The sequence below is a fragment of the Trachemys scripta genome, chromosome 1, assembly GCF_013100865.1.
Source record: "Trachemys scripta elegans isolate TJP31775 chromosome 1, CAS_Tse_1.0, whole genome shotgun sequence".
In the NCBI taxonomy this organism is placed as follows: domain Eukaryota; kingdom Metazoa; phylum Chordata; order Testudines; family Emydidae; genus Trachemys; species Trachemys scripta.
The window spans coordinates 288,015,300-288,032,904 of NC_048298.1; positions in this window are offsets into that span (position 1 = coordinate 288,015,300).

The following is a 17,605-nucleotide window of genomic DNA, read 5'->3' on the forward strand; positions in this document are numbered from 1 at the left end:
CTCCGCTCCCAGTCCCACCCCGCCCAGCCTCAGCTGCTGGCCACGGCTCCATTCCTGGTGCAAGGCTGGAAGCAGAGCTGCACCTGGCCACAAGCCTGGCTACCGGCCCCCACCGCAGCCCGGCTGTGGCTCCACTCCCACCTCCACTTCCAGCCGCAGCTCCGAGCCACAGCCCCACTCCCAGCTAGGGTTGCCAAGCCTCCAGGATTGGCCTGGAGTCTCCAGGAATTAAAGATTAATCTTTAATTAAAGATTATGTCATGTGATTAAATCTCTATGAATACGTCCAAGCATAATTGGCAACCCTACTCCCAGCTCCAGACCCAATCCCAGCTGCAGCCCCAGTCTCGGCCCCCTTACCCTGTCTGTGTCCCTCCACCACGCCCCGAGCTGCGGCTCCACTCCCAGCCATGGCTCCAGGGAGTGTGTGCGGACAGGGTAAGAGGGGATGTGACCTTCAAAAGTTTGCGGACTGCTGGTTTATATAATGAATTAGTCATTACATGGACTGGATTATATTACAAATTAGTCATTTTGAGCCCAGCTGTTAGCCAATTCAGGGTCTTGCAAATTACTTGGTTTAGGGGGAGAAACTAGGGTGACCTGACAGCAAGTGTGAAAAATCGGGATAGGGTGGGGAGTAATAGGAGTCTATATAAGAAAAAGCCCCAAATATCGGGATTGTCCCTATAAAATAGGGACATCTGGTCACCCTAGGAAAAACTGATGATGCAGTTTGGTATTTCTTTGGTGCAATCTTATTTATTTACAAAGAATGTAAAAAGTCCTGTTTCCCTGTACACAAACAGGAATCAAAGTGTGGGAGACAGTTTCCTTGCTTAATAGTCAAAGCCTCTTTTTCCAGCCTGCACTCTACCCCAAAATTCCTCCCTCTTAGCTTTCTCTCAGGTTACACTACAGGTGCTTCGCTGCCTATCCTTGGCTTTCTGTTGCCTTCTCTGTCTGCTTCTGTGGTTCCCCTCCCTCCCTTCCTTCCTCCATGCTCACACATAGTTCCACCAAAACAATACCCAGACCCCTACATTTGCAGTCAGCCCCCAGTGAAAGCCCTCTGCCCACACAGCTCAGCTCCTGACTATCCTTGTATGTGGCCTGTGTTTTGGGTGGCAGCTCCTACTGTTTCAGCTATTTTATTCCAAAAAGGAGCTTAACTGTTTTTTACGTTTATCCTGAATGATGGGCACTTGTTACACCCACCAGCTTCAGAGGGTTCACCCAATACACACAGCATAAGAGTACTTATCAAATGACTGGTCTCATCAACCACCGCTACAGTAAAAAATATATTGAACACTCAAAGTCCCAGATTTTGATTTTCTGCTGCCATAAGAACAAATAAAAATGCGTGGTCCGTGCCTGGTCCATTGGAATCCTAGCCATGCCTACGTAAGTGGGTGTGGCCACCAGATATGCCAACAAGTTAATGGGCCCCATGAAGAATCACATATAAGCCAGATCCAGTGAATCCTGTGGTTCTCAACATACAGCATGATAGAGATTGCAAACTCCTAAAGAAAAGGAATAACAGGCCTGTAAAGGACCATGTGTATGAGTCACAGTGCTCCAGTACAGACAGGAACTTATTCCAGTACAGTACATTGTACAAATCTGTGTTGTTAACATTAACGTACTATCACCAAATCTGACAGATAACCAGTTTCCTGTGCATAGTACACTGCATCCAATACTCTGCTCAGCTACACACCGCTGAGCTGTGTTTTAGATGCAACCATCTGTGGCATGTTGTCAGACCCCTGTAAGGTTTACATTACTTTATTAACTTGCCTCAAAATGTTATGATTGTGCTATGGATGGGAGGTTTTTGCCGCATTGCTCAGAAATGGACACTATTCCTGCTAGGTTTGGAAGTAATTTATTTGGCTTTTTCACGGGTATACTATGTGACTTTCTGACAGACTTATGTGCTTAAGATTGCCTCTCCACATTTGGCCTATACCTATATGTGTGTATTTATTCACTCATATGAATAACCATGTGACAGAGTTCTGGGAACCAACAGCTGAGTCAGCACTGAGGTCACCTAAACACCAATTAATTGTCACCAGGTTGGAGCCGATAAGGGTAATTAGTGGATTAGAATGGGCTGGCAGAGGAGTAATGAGCAAATTGACCCAATAACACAGAAGATATGACAAGGCACAGGAAGGAAGTCTAGAAGATATAGGGCATTCTGCTGATGCTAGGAAGGATTGCTGGGTTAAGAAATTCCTGCCTTCTTGTCTCTGGAATTCTGAGGAGACACTGAAACTGGTAAAAATATGGTGTTTGGATCAGTAAAGTGTTGGGAAGAGCAGATGTAAATAAACTCCGTGGGGATGCTCAATACTTGAAGGTCTCTCTGACTCTGTGCAGACAGAGCAGAAGACAAGAGCAGGTTGTTGCCCTGTCACAAGTTGCTAAATTGCCTGAGTTATGTCAGCCTACAGGGCCCTGTTCCATGATTGATTTAATACTAGATCTAGACATTTTAGTATCTGAGCAGAGTGTTATAAAAGACAGAGTGTCTAATTAATTTGGATAAATAATCTGCAGGTAGGTGGCTTTTATCTAATCTTTGTATCAGTTAGCTCTTTGTGAGGATATGTATTTTAAGATGTTATATCCTAGTAACACCAGAATTAAATGTCTACTGGAGCAAGACAGGCAAGCTCAGAGAATTCATAAGGTACTGAGCTGCTCTCATCTAAGTAATGGGTTCCAAGCCAGAGTAATCAAAAATTACTTTCTAATATGTCCATAGCAGCACATATCAAATGAGGTGTTAGGCTAATTCTTAGCAGCAGGTGTCCATATCATTAAAAACACTCTCCTGACTGGCATTGGTTGGTAGAGAGACCAGGGATTTTATAGCTATAGAGAATAATCCATCTATTTACTAATGCAAGTAGCTCTTGAAGTCAGAGTGAAGATCTATAAATAGGGCAATATGGGGAAGATTGGAAAAACTTCTGTTTACCTGTGGACACTTAAGATAGGTAAATAACTCTGTATTCCATGTTCATGAGAGGATATAGCGTTCACTAGGTCTAGAAACTTCCAAGCAGATAAGACAAACAGTGGTGCAAGTAGGGCGGTATGATCCGGTACGCCAGTAAGCTATTTATAGCTGGTACAGTGTATCAAAGACACAAGAGGAGCAGAACGTGGGCCACCTGACCTGGTGGCCCCACACCAGCAGTTCCTGCAGCGCAGCTGTACCGTCCCCAGCCCTTCCACACAGCTGCGTGCCTGCATCTCCTATCTGAGGTCTGTACAGCAGCCCTGCCGGAGGACAGGTCTAGGGGGGCGAGGCTTGGGGTGGTACAGCCACGCCACAGGAGTTGCCAGCATGGGGCCGCCCAACGTTCTGCTCCTTTCGCCGCTGCAGTTCCCAGGAGAGACCTGTGGTTCTTCTGAGGCCATGAGAGGTGAGGTGGGTGATATGCTCTTGAATAGTGGGATGAAGCCCATGAAAGCTTATGCTCAAATAAATTTGTTAGTCTCTAAGGTGCCACAAGTACTCCTGTTCATTTTATGAGGACTCCTGCATCACACATACTATTCAGCGGGTGGGATGGTCTAGCTTCAGGTGTGGAAGGAAAATATGAAACTTCTTGTGAGCAAGTGAATCATGAGCCCTACTAGAAATTATGTAGGAGGGGGAGGAAATCTACTGACCCATCAGTCAGTGAATGCATTTTGAATCTCTAAACTGAATACAAGGAAAGCCTTTTATCACTTATGGATTAATGGAGGCAGCTTCTGGCTCGGAAACTGCTGGCTGTGGAATGCCTCCAGCTATGTCAAAGCAAACTCTTTTGGATGAGTGAGATTCAGACAGACTCCATGTTGATTTCATCAAAATGTAATGAAGAAAAGCATTCTAGTAGGCGTGCAGAAGGGAGCAACGGCTTAATTAAATAAAGATGGTGGCCTTCTGTATTGCCTGAATTGTAAAGAGCAGGGGGACACTGCTAATGCCCCTATGGGGTAGTGGGGAGAGGTGAGAAAGGAGGAATGATTCATATAACACAACTCCCCAGTTTGCTACTCTTAAACCCTGACCTTAGGCTACTGGTCAGGATGTCATGGGGGGGTGAGGGGGAAGCACAGCATGTGAGTACATTGCTCCCATGTTCTGAGGACTGGCTTTAGTTATCCCTCTTTGGAATCTAAGACGGGTATAAATGCCCACTTCAAGAACAGGAATAGTCTGGACTTCCCCCAAATAGAACAGTTGGGTTCAATCCAGATTAGGTAAAAGACTAAAATGTTTGTTCTGAAATTCAGCAGCAGGCCAGATCCTGCAGTCCTTATACAGGGAAAATCCCCATCAACTTCAGCAGGGGTTCTGTTTAGATAAATCTTGCAGGGTTTTGTCCAAAGAAAATACAGGAGGTGTGTGAATGCAGTGCATAGCTGCTATAGAAATGCAATGCCTGTCAGCTGAACTTACAGATGTTGTTGTGACAGGGCAGTCAGCCCAGGGGTCAGCCTGCCCTTGTCGCATGGGCTGGCCCACCTAAGATTTTAAAGATGTGATCATATAAAATTAAGGACCTAGGAGCTATTGGTAGAGAGGATGCATCCCAGGAATAAGTGGTGTTGGGAGGAAATTCCATCACTATTTCTTTAAGGACACAGGACTAGGAGCCTGGCAGAGTTGGTAGGGCAAGGCTCACCTCTCACCCAGCCAACTGGGATGAACTTTGGGAGTGGGGACAAGTGTATATGCTGCCTTCTCCCACATAGTAGGAAAGACACCAGTGGAAGGTCTGTCTGCTGAACTCTCCTAGCTGGAGGGTGAAAGGACTAATTGAGAAAAAGGGCCAGCTGTCTCTATTTTGGATCCTGGGACAGAATTAAAGACCCACTCCCTCAATAAAGGGGGAGGAACCATTGAACCCTGGCCATAATGGAAGTATTGGGACAAGAAACAAAAAAATAGGGACAGGAGTTGAAAATCAGGGAACCAGATGTCGACACAACAAAGAACACTGGACAGGGCCCACTGCTCCTCAAAGGTGTATAAGGAGTCAGTGGACACTGCCCAGAGGAACTCTGCCTGGAGGCGTGATCGGACAAGGGACTGGCAATAGGCCCCACAGTGACAGTGCCCCCTTGTCTTCGCGGAGAAAAGCCCTAAGAGTGTATGCATGTACATGTGCAAAATTTTAGATATTTTAATTTGATAGTACCAAGTACTGAAACTTGGGGGGCGGGCGGGGAAGCCCCCCTGAAAGCATTGTCATTATAAGAGTTATTGACAATAATTACAGTTTCAAGGGTTATGAGTAAACTATTATGTATTCATAGTGAGAGAAAAAATGTTCTTATTTAGATATGTTGTCACTCTCCTATCAGAGATTTAATTGTGTGTGTGTGTGTGTGTGTGTATACACACGTGTGCACATCTGAAAAGACTACGGTAAATTTTGGTCTAATCTCTGGTTGCACACCTAAACAATAAGCTGAGGTACAGGAAGGGGAAAGAAATTCTATACCTGTGTTAGCATATTGCCTTCCCTAAGCCCATTATATTTGCATATCCCTAAGGGTGCCTGTTCTGGGACAAATGTGGCCCCCAGTGTAAGTTGGAGCAGCTGAGGTTAGTGCTGTATATTATAGCAGGCTCACACACCTGTGTATGGGCTGCTCTATGACCAAGAACTGCTAGAGTGCTCTGTATTGTGCCACTTCCCCTCCTAGTCCTGAATTCAGCACACACTACAGCAGGTGATGTGAAGAGTGGCAGTGTAAGGCTGTGTACACTGGCTATACACTGCCATCATCCTAAGGGAACCTCTGGAGGGTGGTCCATGCATTTTTAGTCATCCAGAGTTACATAAAGGTCCTATAGTGTATAATCATTTCCATAGTAGTCAGGGCCACCCAGCGGCAGGGGCAAGTGGGGCAATTTGCCCCGGGCCCCACAGGGGCCCCGCAAGCCCTGGCCCGGCGGCAGTCCAGGTCTTCGGCCGGCATTTCAGCGGCGGGGGGTCCTTCAGTGCTGCTGAAGACGCGGAGCAACTGAAGGGCCCCCCCACCGCTGAAATGCCGCCGAAGACCCCAACCGCTACTGGGTGAGTACAAGCACCGCAGCTCCCCTGCTTTGCTCCAGGCCCCCTGAATCCTCTGGGCGGCCCTGATAGTAGTTGTTTCTACCCACCCTAGAAAAGACCAAAACTACTGGGTACCACCACCATACTTCTGTTCTCTAGTCCCTGCAGCCCAATTATAGCTACCCACTCCATGCATGTGTTTGGGATTATGCTGGGAAGGAATTTTGCACCTTCTTGTGTGCCTGTGGAAAAGCTGGCCTTGATTTGGCCCTAAATGTATTGTTATGACAGGGGTCACCGGGTGGCTCTGTTACATATAGCTGTACTTTATTTTTATTTTTTTTTTTCTTTTGTCATGAGTCCAAGTTTTTAGTCTTGGAAGAAAAACAGTGGTGGTGTTGGTTTCTGATGGAGGTCTTTGAGGATGCTGTGGGAAGTAACAAGTGTCTTTTCTCTCTCCCTTAATCTTTCAAACTAGAATAAATTCTTGGGGCCAAGTAGCTCCTATAACTGGACATGAAATCTCTGAAAGAGGGGTTGCCTGCGTGATGTTTGATCTCCTCTGCTCAGAAGATGACAAATACCAAAGCTACTCATAAAGAGGAACAAACAGGAGAAAAACATCAGAGAGAAATGAGAAATTATTCATTTTAAATAAGAAGCAGTGGCAGCAATTTTAAACAGCATGTCTGCTTTCCAAGCAGATTTCAAGCTGCTGGAAGACTGTGATGTTGCTGAACAAGCCATGTGGTAGAAGTAGCTCCATGATGTTTCAGTGCTTCTAGAAGACTTCCATATAGAGTATCAAACACTGGTAACCTACCTCAGTAGGTACAGAAAGTAGCATAATTGTTCCATCTCGGGACTCTGATGTCAAAAATCCCCACAACCCACTCAGGCTTCATCCTCGTAGTTTGAGATTACCAAAATCTCTTAGTACAACTGTTGTTGAGTGGTTATTCAGAACCTTCAGTGTACATAGTGCTTTACATGTAAAGACATGGTCCTTGTTTGTCATTTAAATCCTGATAAATTAAGATGATCAATTCAAATATGAGGTGTGGAGGCATGATCAGTGAGGGGAGCAATGTAGGAAGCCTTCAAAAAAAATAGATGGGACGTGATACTGTTCAAAGCATAAGCAGATTGCATGAGGCCCAAGAGCATAGCAGAGACAAATCATAAAAGAAGATGCATCTTCTCACTCTTCACACTCCTCTGTAAGAGGGAAATAAGCAGAGATGTAGGACAGAGAGATGAAGGATTTTGAATAAGTACTTACAGCTTTATTGTGTACCACTGAGGGTAGGTTACATTATTTCTTGTTTTTACAAGACCAGTGGAGGAAGTCTGACGGCTCACGCTATCCTGTTCCAGGTGTCCTCCTGCAGACGAGACCAAGAAAGGGGAACAGACAGCCACTGAGAGCAGAAGTGGTGCTGCAGTAACTGTTGTCATCTGGAAAACCCCCAGGCTACTGTTTAGTTTAGGACCTGGGACAGGAGTCTGTAGTGCAGTTTAGGGCAGGCCAGGGCTCTTCTCTCAACCAACTAGGACAAATCCTGGAAAAGAGGGCAATATATAGTCAGCCTCTTTCCTCAAAGTTTGGAAGATGCTGCTAGGAAAAAGGACTGGCTGTTCTTTTGAACCAGGAGAGTGAGACTGGGTAACTATCTCTAGACTACACAGGAAAGTTGTAAAATTCCTACCCCATGAGGGACTCCTCCTGGAGGAAGGAATCCAGCAAAGAGGCACTTTTGGTGTTTGCAGTTCATTTCAAAATTTGTTTAGCTTAGACTTTGCTGTCAGCCCAGCTCTTGTCTTCGGCTGGCAATAACCATACAAGTATGGTTAATACGTTTAGTGAATTTTGGGTCCAAGATTAGATCAAACTGATCTTTGAGATGCTGGATTACATTAAACTGTTCCATACTTTGAAAGAGTACAGCCAGTTCACTGCCAGGGCCTGACTTTTAGCAGACTTACATTAGTTGAATATTTATTTTTAAAATTGCTTGATTTCTGATGTTCATTGGGGCTGCTCCTTAACCACTAGTTGTCAACTCTTCTTTCATATACATTGTGAATATAGAAATAGGTGCCAGCTAATTGTAAACATCTATTGACACTAAAAATCAAAAGGATTCTTATTGCCCTTTCTTCCAACACCAGTGTCCCCGCTCTGGGGAGTGGTAGCGGATATTGGGGCCTTGCAGATCATCTTCCTAGTGGAGACATCAGTGATGCAGAGTCTGGCTATATTCTAAGTTTAACTTGCTTTATTTACAAGCATACCCCAGTCCTGAAACACAGGTGGTATAACAGCATGCAGGCAATCCTTGCTTTCAGGCATTTCAACCCAATACCCATCCCTATGGAGCAACACTGCCTCAAGAACTGACTAATCCGAGATCAAGGCAGAGAGCAACTGCACTGCTGCTTGCACAGTTTCTTTTACTAAGAATCTTATATAATCAAAAAATTATAAGCATTTCTTCAGAGACTAAAAACTTGCTCATACACCGAGAAAGAACTCTGAAGACTGACTATATGTAACAGAGCCACCTGATGATGGCTGCTATATGGCTGATGATGGCTGGATCTTTGTATGCCTTAAATGGATTGCTATGTAGAAGCATCTGTTACAAAATCTTCAGCTAGTACTATTTGGTATGGGTCCAGGTTTAGATGATTAATGCTGAAGCTCTTTCCCATATCTGAGTCTCACAAGCTGAATGAATCCATACCTTCTATTCTATCTCAGGTAGATAGGGCCAGGGCTGACCCTAGGGGGGCGCAAGGTCAGGGACATAGGCACTGAGTTTCTAATCTGCCAGCTTCCTGTTGAAGCTGTGCCACTGAGGCTGAATTAATGAAAGAATGGTTGAGCAGGGCAGCTGGCTCAGGTGGGTGGCCAAACTACTCAACTATAGTCTGTCTCTCTTCTCCTCCCCACCCAATGACTGTTCCACAGTGGATAAATAGTCAAACTCTTTCCGCCCCTCTGCCAAAGAGGGGAGAATTGAACCTGTGTCTCCCACAGCCCTGGTGACTGCTCTAATCACTGGGCTAAAAGTTATAAGGTAGAGAATGGCACCACAGCCATCAGATTTTTTTAACAGAACCCTATCTAGTAGGTGGTCTAGATTGGGCCCCACATTTGACTTAAGTGGCCAAATGCCTGTCTTCCCTTGATTTGTGAATGGCTAGAGGAAAGCAGCAGTGTGCATGCCCAGAGGCATAAACACAGGCACACAGGGAACTTTTACCCTGAAAAATTTAGATGTCTAGTGGGTTTAGGCCCCTAAAGGGTTTGCTGTGATTTTTGTGGATCACAGTGGAGCTAAAACTGGGACTTAGGTGCCTGAGCCACATTTTAGGCCCCTAAGTACTTTTGTGAATCCCACCCAAACTGCCTTAGGTGTGACAGCAATTGTGACTGTAGCCCTAAAAACAAAAGTAATTTAAATGCATTTGGTCTCTTGGGGGTATGTCTACACCACAATTGAACAACCACAGCTGGCCCGGGTCAGCTAACTCGGGCTGCAGGGCTGTAGAACTGCAGTGTAGGCGTTCAGGGTCAGGCTAGAGCTTGAGTCCTGGGAACCCGCAAGGGGGAAGAGTCCTACAGTTCAGGACCTATCCCAAGCTTGAATGTCTACACCGCAGTTTTACAGTCCAGGCCCTGTGAGCCTGAGCCAGATGACCCAGGCCATCCGGGAGTGTTTAATTGCTGTGTAGACATACCCTGGTGATTCTTCCTGTAACTAACACATTGGACCAAATTCTGCCATCCATTACTTATGCAATCTTACTGTATTCAGGGGAGTTGCACAGGTCTACCTGAGGGCAAAACATATAGCACCTTATAGCTTCTCCTTTTATTGAATCATTGAAATATAATATCAGGGTAGCTGAAGGAATGAGGCAAGACAGCATTATCTAAAACTCCAACCTTTACTGCTGTTGGAGCCCGTACACAGCAATACTAGCTGATCCTAGGGCTGGCTACAGGCAGCACCACCTACCAGAAAAACACTTTATTTCAATTCCCACTTTTCCAGCCTCAAACTGTACCCACCTGCAACTATCACTGGGGTAGAGGATATCAATTTACAATATAAATTAAGATGTTTTTCAGACAAACTGTTGAAAACAGTATTGCATCTGATATCCATCAGAGGTATTAAAGCAGGGACTGGCAACCTTTGGCAGGCAGCCCGTCAGGGAAATCCGCTGGCAGGCCAGGACTATTTGTTTACCTGCAGCATCCACAGTATCGGCCGATTGCAGCTCCGACTGGCCATGGTTTGCCGTTCCAGGCCAATGGCTGCGGGAAGCGGTGCATGCCAAGGGATGTGCTGACCGCCGCTTCCCGCAGCCCTCATTGGCCTGGATCGGCAAACTGCAGCCAGTGGGAGCTGCAATCGGCTGAACCTGCGGACGCTGCAGGTAAACAAACCGCCCCAGCCTGCCAGCGGATTTCCCTGATAGGCTGCATGCCGAAGGTTGCCAACCCCTGTATTAAAGCAACAATCTTTCTAACAATACTGGGGAAATACTTAAATAGTATTTAAGATAAGAAAAGATATTATTTGTAAGATAAAAAAATGAAGAACTCTGCACATACTTAAGTGATTTAACAGAGCGGAAGAATCAAAACTTCCCCACTCCTTTCTAGCAGTACTTGAGTCACATAGCATGTGGCAAGTTTTTCCATAGATTCATTTTATGCAATGGAATTTTACTAGAATTTCTACTCCACGGCTAAGTCCTTCAGTTCTTTAAAATTAATCACTTCCCTTACCGCTAGAGCTCCTCACTCCTTGCATCTGATCATAGTAGGGAAGAAAGTTAAACATTTTTATATAGTTTAATTATTTGCTACACTTACAATAGCTACAGTACAATAGCTTTGACAGTCCACTAATTGCTGAAAATGTTCTTCCTTGGGCTACTTCGTTATTAAACTAGCGTTTCCATAGGATATGGATCCTCACTTAACATGACAACTTTGTGGAGGAAAGATTGCTGTGGGACAGAGTGACAACCCATTCAAGGTCATTGGTAGCATTCACAGAGCAGCTGGAGATAGGGGGACAATTCTTTTGGGCCTGAAAAATGAGCACTGACTCGTGGGATCTCATTATGCATCCGAAGAAGTGGGCTGTAGTCCACGAAAGCTTATGCTCTAATAAATTTGTTAGTCTCTAAGGTGCCACAAGTACTCCTGTTCTTCTTATTGTAATACAGGTTTGCGATGACAAGCAGTGACTGCAGAATTTTCAGATACACCAAGGCCACATTCCTGGATCTATAGTGCCAAGCTCATTCCAGCTCTCCAACACAGGGGCACCAGAATGATAGCTGCATTGACAGTGGAGAAGGGAGTGGTGATTGCACTGTGGAAACTTGGGAAATCATTTTGGAGTTGGCTCCCACCATGGATTTTCCCATTTTCATGCAAGTGTGCAGGGTCATTAATCATCTCCTGCTACGCAGGACTGTGACTCTGGGCAATGTGCAAGACATAGTGCAGCAATGGGGTTCCCAAACTGTGGCATGCATATCCCTATTTTGGCACCAGCCCACCTTGCCACTTTTCTATGGTTATGTAACGGTCGGTGGATCACTGAGGACACTTCACTGACATCACTATTGGCTGGTCAAGGAAGGAACATGACACTCGTGTCTTTAGAGCACAGGACTGTTCAGAAAGCTACAAGCAGGGACTTTCTTTCCCAACTGGCAGATTATGATTGGTGATGTTGAAATGACAATAGTTATCCTGGGAGACTCAGCCTTCCCCTGGCTCCTGGAGCTGCACACCCATCACTTCCACAGCACGAAGGAAAGATTGAGCTACTGGCTCCACAGGTGAATGACAGTTCACTGTGCTTTTGGTAGACTGAAGGGACGCTGGCGTTATTGATTCACATAATTGGATCTCTGTGGAAAAAAAAATCCCAATGGTTCTAGTTGCCTGCTGTGTCCTGCATAATATCTGTGAAGCAGAAGGGGAAAAGTTGCCACTGGGCTAGAGGGTGGAGGTGGAGCTGCTGGCTGCTGAGTGTCAAAAGCCAGACAAGAGCTCACTGTGGAGCTATAGAGCTTAGGGAAGCTTTGAAGGAGCATTTTAATAGTGAGCCACAGTAATCTGGTCTGGTGGACTGTGCTCCACCTGGCCCTGCTGTTTTGGGGCCTGTTAGGAATTGTGTGGTGTTTGGTGTACATGTATGAATATAACACTGTTTGTCACTGATCCTGAGTTGTCCCACTGTATCATAACAAGTGGGTGCTTTCAGTACCACTAGGCTCTCTGCAGCATATGGTATGAACTAATAAAGATGAATTATTTTCCAAAGAATAGAATTTTATTGATTTTTTTTAAGTGCAAAGAAAAATCATTTCAATTAAAAACAAATACAAAAAACTTAATACATTAATAAAACAGAACTTAAGATGGGAAGAGAACATTCATATCCATTTTAGCTACACATACATCAACTGTGATCTTCCTTACAGTCCCCTGGAGTGCAATGGGAGGGATAGAGAGGCAGCCACTGATGCCACACTGAAAATAGAGAGCAGTTGCAGGGAGGTGCTGCAATGGAGTTCTCCATAGACTGCAAAGGGAGGTGAGCCCATGTTTGCTGAACCTGTAGGTCCACAAGAGTCTGCAGCATTTGTGTTTGCTGCCACAGAAGCTCCATGTCCTCTTGCATCTCCCTGTCCTTTTCCTGCTGGGCCTTTCTCCTGTCTGCTCTTTCCTTCTCCAGACTATCTGCAATATTCACCCTCCAGGCATTCTGCTCTCAGTCTGATGTAGCACTGGCTTGCAGGATCTCAGGAGTCCTCTTCTTTCTTCCCCTTACCTGGCTCTGGCATTCTACAGGTGTGCTTCCATCAGACAGCAGCAGCTACAGATAAAACACACAGAGGTAGCATTGTCAGTATACTCACAGTGGAAAGTGAAAATGAAGATTCAGAACTCCCTTCTCTTGTTCCCCGTAAGTTTTAAACAAGACATGCTTATTGACACTTCTGCTTCAGAGTGCTTGTGCACAGCACCACTCACAGAACCAGCCATCATGAGTGTGGTCTGCCAGAAGTGAGGGAAATGAGGCAGGAATTGCTTGGGTGCATAAAACTATGAGTATAGGGCAATGGCACTGAACCCTGGCACCATTTTCCATAGGCGGTGGTGAACTCCTGAGGGTAATAAAGGCACAGAGCACAGCTGCTGCTTGGTTCCTGATGCTGCCGGTACCTGCATGCAGCTAGCCTGTTTACTGCAATGGTACCTGTTGAAGTTATCCCAAAGTGGTGTGGGAAAGTGTCCTACTGTGGAGGAAGAAATAAGGCTGCCATCTCTAGAAACCTTTGGGAGAGGATCACAGAATAGCTCCATGAAAGTTTCATTTAGATCTCTCAGGAAAATTCAGTGGACGTCCCTGTGAAGTACATAAACAAACTACTCAGTGTGCCCCCCCTTCCCTCTCCAGCCTAAATGTACAGAGGAATGAAAAGTAGACAACTCTGCCTCTTGTACTAGAAGTAGCAGTACAACAACAAGTAAATTAATGAAAAATTGATAGCTGGGTCCTGTTAAGTTGGAGATGCCATCAGTACATTATTGTAATGGGAAATACATTTACATGCATACCTCAAGTTCCTTCCCCTGTATCAGTCTCACCCGTGCTTGACTTCCAGGACTGACTGACTACAGTGGAGTCTCAAACAGGTCCTGGTTCATGGCATAGCTGGACCCCCTTCCCCAGTTGCAAGTCCCTCATCTTCTTCCTCTCCTCCTCGCTGTTCACAGCAGGAGTCTGTGACTTGGGTGCTGCAGAGGTGTCCATGGTGGTCTGAGGGGTGGTGGTGGTGTCTCTCCCAAGTATGGCATGTGGCTCTTTATAAAAGCGGCGGGTCTGTGACTTGGCTTTGGGTCGACCGTTGGCCTTTCCGGCCTTGTGGTATGCCTGCCTAAGCACTGCTGCTGCTCTCTGTTGCACCCTTTCTTCTGCATCCCGTGAGCAATTTTCTCATAAATGTCAACATTTGTCGCTGATCCACAGCTGTGCTTGCACAGCCGCTTATCCCCACAGGCCCAGGTGATCTAGGATCTGCTGTTTACTCAAAGCCAGAATGCATCTGGAGCATGCAGCCAGCACGGTCAGTTGCACACAACAAGGGAGAGCTACTAAGTGTGCTTACCAAGCTGGACAATCCGGAAAAGGCACTTCAGAAATGTGCAGGGCTTTAAACTGGTGGAGAGCTTTCTGGTCTCTGGGATACCTGGGCAGTGGAACTGACAATTCTGGCATAGCGGTCAGTGTCAGGCATTATGGGACAGCTGCTGGAGGACTATTAGGATGGACATAAGTAACACAGTGTCTATACTCATACTGAGTCGACCATGGCACATCGATCATTGCTCAATGCTGACCTGGGAGGTGGTAGTACTGTGTTGCAGTAATAGGGCGCTTACATTGATGGGAGACCCATTTAAATGTAGACACACACACACACACACAACTAGGTTGATGTAAGGCGGCTTACGTCGACCTAACTTGGTAGTGTAGACCAAGCCTCTGTGTTTCTGGGGTGTGCTTGCACCACCCCAACATGGTTTCAAAACTAGCTGGAGGCCACTTCCACAGAGGTTGACCAAAAACTTAACATCTTGTGTTTTGAGAAAATGCTACAAACATTTGAAAGTAGTAATTAACAATTGTAATGTTTAGTGTTTAGGCTGTCTTGTAGGCATCCTACAGCTGGACAATAACTAAGGGCTTATTTAGTCAGAAATCTATTAAGAAGTGATCAATAACTGATGGGAGATGATTGACAATTATAAAACAATCTTCTGCCATCATCCCCAGATTCTACAGCAGGGGTGGCCAACCTGTGGCTCCGGAGCCACATGCGGCTCTTCAAAAGTTAATATGCAGCTCCTTGTAATAGGCACCGACTCCAGGGCTGGAGCTATAGGTGCCAACTTTCCAATGTGGCAGGGGATGCTCACTGCTCAATCCCTGGCTCTGCTGCAGGCCCTGCCCGCTCTCCTGAGCCTACCATGCCCTTGCTCCTTCCCCTCCTGCACGCCACAAAACAGCTGATCAGGAGGTGTGGGGAGGTAGGGAGAGGTGCTGATCAGCGGGACTGCCAGTGGGCAGGAGGTGCTGGGAGTGATGGTGGGGCAGGGAGCTGATGGGGGTGTGGGGAGGCTGCTGAAGTATTATTGTGGCTCTTTGGCAATGTACATTGGTAAATTCTGGCTCCTTCTCAGGCTCAGGTTGGCCACCCCTGTTCTACAGCATTCATCTAGAACTAAACATGCCCATAACCAAGCTATTCCTAGATGTCCCAAGATGGAACTGTGTTTGCTATATCTTTAAGAACGCCTCACTGGAAACAAATGGGTTCTGTGTCTCTCATTGAGGAGTTAAAACTATTTTGCTGTCTCTGTTAAAAATTAGCAAGAGATTAGCAATGACCAGACCTACATTTCCTGTTCTACCAGTAGTGTAGATTCTGAATTTGCATAAATGCAGATGTCCCAGACAAAAGAATTAGTATTATGAAAGTGCAAATATTAAACATGGTTTCCATGTGTTCTGACAAAAGACAATCAAAACTTGAGTAGTATGCCTAGATACCCTGTATGTGTGCTTTAAATTATAACTTTCAGGTCAGCTTTGCGAAGTGCTTTAATACCAAAGCTTTGACACTGAACTTTGCAAAACATATGCAGATACAGTGTGTAAATAATATTCATAATATGATGGACATGGCAAATCTCTGGTGCTCTTGGGGGTGGGGGAGGAATTGTAATGGGAAGCAGTCCACATTATACATAGTAGCAGTAATACAGAGATGTCACTGTAGCTATTGGAGCGTTAAGTTTGTGGAGAAGTGGAATGGAAGTAGGACACAGTCAGACCACCAAATCTCAGTCACAATGGCATTTCTTGGAATTCTGGCAGGCAGTAATCCAGCAGAGAGAGGCTGTTCTTTTAGATACATTCTGCAGCATTAGACATGGCAGACTTGTGTCAGAAAATGTAAAGGATGATTTAAAAAAAATGTAATTAGCCCATAATGAAATACACTTATTAACACTTGCTTATGTATTACATGCAGATTGAATGGCTTCTTAATGTTGTTTTAAATAAAAATAATCACTCTAGTACTATATAATGCATTAATCCTTTTAAATTAGTACTTCATATGCTAGACACACAAGTTGGATGAGGTAATATCTTTCATTGCACCAACAGAAGTTGATCCAATAAAAGATATTACCTCACTCACCTTATCTCTCTAATATCCTGGGAACAACATGGCTACTACAACACCGCATACTTCATACATTGCTATTTTACTTGTATTTAAATATATCTTTTCACTAATGCTTGATTAGTCTCATGTTAATGTGTGTTTTAATCTAAGTGCTTTGAGATTCCAAGTTTTAACAAATTAAATCACAAATATAACTATTGGATAGTTGCTATAGATACTACAAGGGCTAAATCCTATCTGGCCTGATTTTTCAGAGGTGCTAAGCACACTCAAATGCAACCAAAGTCAGTGGGGGAAACAAACACAGAAGTATACTGTAGGAACTACATATGCTCGAGGGAGGAAGGTTAGGGCATTAGCCTGGGATTTTAGAGTTGGGGTTAATTTCCCAGTTCTGCCACAGACTTCCTGTGTGACCTTGGTCAAGTCCCTTATTTGTAGTCCACCATCTGTAAAATGGGGAACACTTCCCACTCTCACTGGGCTGTAGAATTGTTCAGATACTCTCATAAAGGAGAACCATGTAAATACCTAAGGGTATGTCTACATTACCCACCAAATCGGCAGGCAGCGATCGATCCAGCGGGGGTCAATTTATCATGTCTGGTCTAGATGCGATAAGTCGACCCCCAAGCACTCTCCTGTCGACTCCTGTACTCCACCCCCACGAGAGGCACAGGCGGAGTCGACAGGGCAGTGGCAGCAGTTGACTTACCGTGGTGAAGATACCATGGTAAGTCAATCTAAGTATGTCGACTTCAGCTACGTTATTCTAATTAAAGTCTAATTAAAAATCAAGCCAATAATCTATAGTCAACACTCTGGCTGCTGTCTGGGCAAAGGCTATAGGATTAACCCTGAATTTTATGATATAATTTTACAGCAAATTAGCAAATTTTACAACAAAGTAGCAATATCCTGCACATTTGAATAGTCTGTATATGTATTCAGTGAAGGCTGTGAGAGGATGGATGTGAATACACCCTGTACAGAGCCACATTCTGATTGGCTAATGGGCTTTTTTTATGTCCAACTTGAATGCCAGCTCCCAACACTGCAGAGTTGGGACTTCAGAGTGTACACACACACATCCCTATGTCTGTTAGAATAAGTGTCTTGGGAGAGACAGCTAACTTGGGGGAACAAAGAAGAGCCATTTTGGGGGAAGGTACATGTTTATGTCTGAGTAAAAATATCAAGGGAAGAGCTGGGGAACA